We start from the raw sequence: 6,791 nt of genomic DNA, 5'->3' as shown, positions 1-6,791 counted from the left end.
TAAAACCATACAAAACAATACATATATTGTTGTGGGTATATACATGTATAATAAAGACATGAAAATCTGCATAGAAATAATACACACAAATTCAAAATCCTCTGTAAAAAGAGCCTCAAGTAGAGACTATTTATTCTCCCAAACCCAGGTATATCTGGATCTAGAAGTAATCAATCTCACTCCTGGCACTTTTTTTTAAATTGAAATATAGATGATTTACAATGTTGTATTAGTTTCTGGTGTACAGCAAAGTGATTCAGTTATATACGTATATATATATAAAATATTCTTTTTCAGATTATTTTCCATTATAGTTTATTACAAGACATATAAGTAATGTCATATGGTATTTGTCTTTCTCTTTCTGACTTACTTCACTTAGTATGATAATCTAAACTCCTAATTTATCCCTCCCCCTGCCACCTTTCCCCTTTGGTAACCATAAGTTTGTTTTCTATGTGAATCTCTTTCTGTTTTGTAATAAGTTCATTTGTATAATTTTTTAGATTCCACATATAAGTAATGTCATATGGTATTTGTCTTTCTCTTTCTGACTTACTTCACTTAGTATGATAATCTCTAGGTCCATTTGTTGCTGCAAATGGCATTATTTCATTCTTTTTATGGCTAATATTCCACTGTGTATATATATACCACATCTTCTTTATCCATTCATCTGTCAATGGACATTTAGGTTGCTTCCATGTCTTGACTATTGTAAATAGTGCTGCTGATGGGGTGCACGTATCTTTTCAAATTAGAGTTTTGTCCAGATGTATGCCCAGGAGTGGGATTGCTGGATCATATGGGAACTGTTTTTAGTTTTTTGAGGAAGCTCCATACTGTTCTCCATAGTGGCTGCCCCAATTTGCATTCCCACCAACAGTGTATGAGGGTTCCCTTTTCTCAGCACCCTCTCCAGCATTTATAATTGGTAGACTTTTTGATGATGCCCATCCTGACTAGTGTGAGGTGGTACCTCATTGTACTTTTGATTTGCATTTCTCTAATAATTAGTGATGTTGAGCATCTTTTCATGTGCTTATTGGCCATCTGGATATCTTCTTTGGAGAAATCTCTTTTTAGGCCTTCTGCCCATTTTTTTATTGGGTTGCTTGTTTTTCTTTTTTGTTTGTTTTGTTTTGTTTGTTATTGAGCTGTGTGAGCTATTTGCATATTTTCAAAATTAAGCTCTTGTCGGTCACATTGTTTGCAAATATTTTCTCCCAGTTCGTAGGTTGTCTTTTCATTTTGTTTATAGTTTACTTTGCTGTGCAAAAGCTACTCCTGGCACTTTAAGACCATCACTAACTCCACCTTCTTTTAAAGTCTCTTGTTTCTTTGAGGTTTACGTATTTTGGCCATATGCCTACCATCTCCCTTTGGTTACTCTCCCTCATTCCTTGAGAACACTGGAACTTACTTCATAGAATTCCTCTCCAACCCAAGATCTACTCCTACCCCAAGTGATTCAAACATCCATATGAGTGCCCTCTCCAAAACCTAGCCTCCTCAACACAATAAGCCTCACCCCTGCTCCACTTCAGTCACCCATTCCCATGGCCTCATCTTGAATCTTGCCATCACCTAGAACTGCTTCACCTCTGATATACACCTGAAACTAATATAATATTGTAAATCAACCATATTTCAATTTAAAAAATTAAGTGAACGTTTAAACTATAGAACACATCAATATGATGAAATACTACTCAGCAATAAAAGGAACCAACTACCGATACAGGCAAATTAAATTAGATGGATCTCAAGGGCATTTTGCAGAATGAAAACAATCTCAAAAGGTCACAGACTGTATGATTCCATTTATACAACATTTTTAAATTACAAAATTATAAAGGCAGAGAACAAATTAGTACTTGCCCAAAGTTAAGTATGATGGGAAGGAGCGGGTGGATGTGACAATAAAAGGGGTAGCATGAAAGAGATCTTGTGGTGATAGAACAGTTCTATATCTTGATTGCAGTGGTCGTTACACAAATCTATACATACATGTGATAAGATGAAAAAGAACTATACACACACATTGTACCAATGTCAAATTCCTGATTTTGATATTGTACTATAGTTACATAAGATGTAACCACTGGGGAGAACTGGTTAGAGTATACACAGGATCTCTCTGTACAATCTTTGCAACTTCCTGAGAAAAATCTATAATTATTTCAAAACGTAAAAGTTAAAAAAAAATTTTTTTTTGAAAGAGAGCAGGAAAGCTGATATACATGTTAATGTGAGACCAAATAAACAGGCGTACCTCAGAGATATTGCACGTTCAGTTCCAGACCACCACATTAAAGCCAATATCACAATAGTGAGTCACACAAATTTTTTGGTTTCCCAATGCATATAAAAGTTTAGTTTACATTATACTATAGTCTATTAAGTATGTAACCCCAGTATGTCTAAAAAAACAATGTACATACTTTAAAAATACTTTATTGCTAAAAAATGCTAACCATCATCTGAGCCTTCAGCAAGTCGTAATCTCTTTGTTGGTGGAGGGTCTCGCCTCGAAAAACTTTGAAATATTGTGAAAATTATCAAAATGTGACACAGAGACACAAAGGGAGCAAATACTGCTGGAAAAAATGGTGCCAATAGACTTGCTTGACATGGTGTTGCCACAAACCTTTAATTTGTTTAAAAAAGAAGAACAGTATATGCAAAGCACAATAAAGCAAAGTAAAATAAAATGAGATATGCCTGTACTTTTAGGCAAAAGCACTACTAGATGTAAAAATAATAGATTATTTGAGGCAGAAAGAAAGTAGGAAGAAATAATAAAGATAAGAGCACAATTACATAAAATAGAAGACAAAAATCCATTAAAAAAGGACAACTCAACCAAAAGTCTAATGAAAAACTAATGAAATTGACAAATTTCTGGAGAGACTAAGAAAAAAAAGGGAGAATGCACTGATAGTCAATAACAGGAATGAAAAAAAGAGAATCAGTAAATGTTATTCAGTCTTAAAATAGATAAGATTATATTATAAATAACTGTAATAAATTTGAAGATTTATGTGAAATGGGCAGAGTCCTAGAAAATACATAACTTACCAAAACCAACACAAGGAGAAACAGTAAATTTTAGTAATCATGTATCATTAGATAAATTGAATCCGAAAACAAAAGTCTTTCCACAAAGAAAACAGTAGCCTCATATGGCTCCATAGGCAAGTTCAACTAAATATTCAAGGAAAAAAAAATAATTCAGATCTTACACAAACTATTCCAAAGAATGTGAAAAAAGGATAGAAGCCCAACTCACTTTATGAGAGTAGCATAACCATGATAGCAGAACAAAAAAATTACCAACCAATTTCACTTATAAGCCCAGATGCAAAAATCCCAAAACATACATATATAAACATATATAGAGAGAGAGAGACAGCACCTAAATCCGAGAATATCTAAAAAGAATAATAAAATATGACCAGTAGGGTTTATATGAGGAGTAAAAAAATATGCTTATAATTAGAAATAAATGTCTTTCAACATATTACACATAAAAAAAGAAAAATCAGTCATCTCAATAGACGCAGAATTCTTCTGACAAATTTCAGTATATGTGATTTTTTTTTTTCAATTTAGCAAACGAGGAATAGAAAGGAAACTTGCTAACCTGACAGTATCTGCCAAAAAAAACCTGCAGCAAATTTTTTAAGTCCATATCCTTCTGAATCCAAACCCCAGGCACATGACCACATTTTTTTTTTTAATTTTATTTTAAGATCCTTATTTTTTTTTTAATTATTTTATTTGATTTATTTATGGCTGTGTTGGGTCTTCGTTTCTGTGCGAGGGCTTACTCTAGTTGCAGCAAGCGGGGGCCACTCTTCATCGCGGTGCGCGGGCCTCTCACTATCGCGGCCTCTCTTGTTGCGGAGCACAGGCTCCAGACGCGCAGGCTCAGTAATTGTGGCTCACGGGCCCAGTTGCTCCGCAGCATGTGGGATCTTCCCAGACCAGGGCTCGAACCCGTGTCCCCTGCATTGGCAGGCAGACTTCCAACCACTGCGCCACCAGGGAAGCCCCACATGGCCACATTTTAATGCTTTCTTTTCAAATAAATCCAAGAAGTTGAATATGGCTGGAGAGTAATGTGTAAGAGAAAGAACATTTCCTTGAGCTGACTGACATTAGATAAGTAAGGTCAGATCATGAAGGGTCTTAAATGTCATCATACTAAAGAGCTGTTTGTTTGTTCCTGACAACAGTGAGATACCACTGAAGGCTAGAGGTTGGCATAAGCAGTGGAGTGACTGGATAAAGTTTCTTTCCAAGATCATTCTGGCTGCAGTATGGATTAAAGAAGGGTAAAACTTCAGGCCGGGAAACCAGTTAGAAGGTTTCCTCTTGAGAGAAAACAAGGGGGTCACAGATTCCAGTCCCTGCAGGAGCCATACATGTAACAAAAACCAGTGAAGCAGGCAGGTTCTAAAGACAATAGGGAATGGTAGGAACTGTGAAAAATCAAAAGCACATACCTTCTCTAAAAAGATAGCCACTATTCAGCTCCAATTAATAGTCTTCATGCAAGAATACTGCCCGGTATTGCTAGATCTTACAAATTTTCAAGAAAATTTCAATGTAATTTTTTTATTTTTAAAATTGTGCAAAACTAAACCCAATCAAATAATGGCCAAATCTGGTGCAAACGTCACCAGTTTGCAACCTGTGGTTCAAAATAAGGTAATGTCAGTAGAGATAAAGGGGACAAACTCAAGGGATATTATGAAGGAAGAATCAACCAGATAGTAATCAATCAGATGTGGGCTGTAGAGGAGAGGAAGAACAATGGATGACTGCTAGGCTTCCAGTTTAGGCACTGAGTGGATGGTATGCCATTCACTAAGTCATGAGACATAGGTAGAGGAGGCTTAAAGGACATTCAGGTAGCTATCGCTAATCGGCAGCACGAATATAGGGCTGGGGAAGGGAATAGAAGTCATTTTTCAAACTGCAGCCCTCAATTCTCTACTCATCACTCCCATCCCTACATCTTTGACTCAGCTGCATAAGTGACACCTGATCAAAGCAGGAGGGCACTAGAACCAGCAGACTAGATCCAAGGGACTTTGGTTAGACACACTGTTCAAATGCAGCCATCCACAGGGGCTGAACAGTGAGGCCAGTTGGTATTGCCTGATGATGCCAGGATAGTGACAGTCTTGATGACCTGGGGTTACAACCAGGGTGGCCAATCATTGCAGGTTGTAGGATCTGGGCAGCCAAGCCAGTTGGGGACCCCAAAGTGTTAGGAAAATAAAAGAACAGGGAATCCAGAAAATACTGTCTCCACTTAGAGGAAGCTAGATTCAAAGATTGAAACTATGACCTCTTGCCCACCATTATACTATCCCTGGTTGCTGGATTCTGAAGGCATCAACCTATCTTTGAAGGCATCAACCTATCTTTATCCCAGCCACATACTGTCCACAAATCTTCCTGTGAGAAAGAAGGAAATCTTGCCATTTGCAACAGTGGACCTTGAGGGCATATGCCAAGTGAAATAAGTGAGACAGAGAAAAATAAATACCTTATTATCTCACTTAAATGTGGAATCTAAAAAAAAAAACCAAACTCATAGAAACAGAAAGCAGATTTGTGGTTGCCAGAGGTGAAGGGGGATGGAGGGTTGGGGATAGGGGGAATGGGTGAAGGCAGTCAAAAGGTACAAACTTCCGGTTATAAGATTAATACATTCTGGGGATGTAATGTACAGTTAATTTTTAAAGATAGCTGAAGGGTGAGAGAGCCAGAGGGGTTCCTTAAAAGGGGGCCCTTATCACCTGCAGCATAAGAGCAGACTCAGCTAAGGAGCACGCTGGGGACTTAGTAAGAGCTGAACTCCAGAGAAACTGGAGTTTACAAAACAATCACAGTGGGTGATGTGGATGCTAGTGGTTTGCAGGTTACTTTTTAAAACAATGGGAAGATGGGACTTCCCTGGTGGTCCAGCGGTTAGGACTCCACGCTTCCACTGCAGGTGGCACAGGTTTGATCCCTGGTTGGGGAACTAAGATCCTGCATGCCACACAGAGTGGTCAAAAATAAACAAATAAATAAAACAAACAATGGGAAGAAAAAAATAAAACAATGGGAAGAGGATATTTTAATCTCTAATCCTCTTGCAGAAGCAGGTATGTTCAAGCTGCTTAAGAAGTAATGTTTGTCTTTGTGGATACAGTGTAGAAAAGTACCAGACAAGAAAGCAGTGGAAACAACAAACTAAAAAAGAGTATACTGCAAGCCCTATTAAAGGTGATCTCAGGATTCACCTGATAGGTCTTCTGAGTCACTTCCTGACCATTCCCTGGAAGTAAATATTTAAACTAAAGCCAAGGTGATGGTGGTGATGGTGTTAACTGTATAACCCTTCTCTGTTCCTCAGTTCAGTTCTTATAAAAGGTAATCTTTTGGCCTCTTGTCATATTGCATTATAGTAACAACTTCTAGCATAGGTAAATTAACCCTAACTGAACGTCTGTTTTAACCCTACCCTTACATTCATCATCAAAATAATCTTGACAGTTTATGTCTGTGATCCAGCATCAGGCCCAATTTCTCTAGAGGTTGTATATATATATACACACATTCCTAGCCTTAGAGAATTTTGCCACGATAATCAGGCACTAATTGTGAGAAAGAAATGGGAGTGGGAGGAGGGGGCACAGAGGGTAAAAAAAAGACATTTGGGAGATATTTGCAGAAATAACATAACTCTGGGTAGGTAGGCTTTAATAAGGAAGTCCCACCCTTTCCAT

The sequence above is a fragment of the Eubalaena glacialis genome, chromosome 11, assembly GCF_028564815.1.
Source record: "Eubalaena glacialis isolate mEubGla1 chromosome 11, mEubGla1.1.hap2.+ XY, whole genome shotgun sequence".
NCBI lineage: Eukaryota > Metazoa > Chordata > Mammalia > Artiodactyla > Balaenidae > Eubalaena > Eubalaena glacialis.
Note: the sequence above shows the minus strand (reverse complement) of the source record.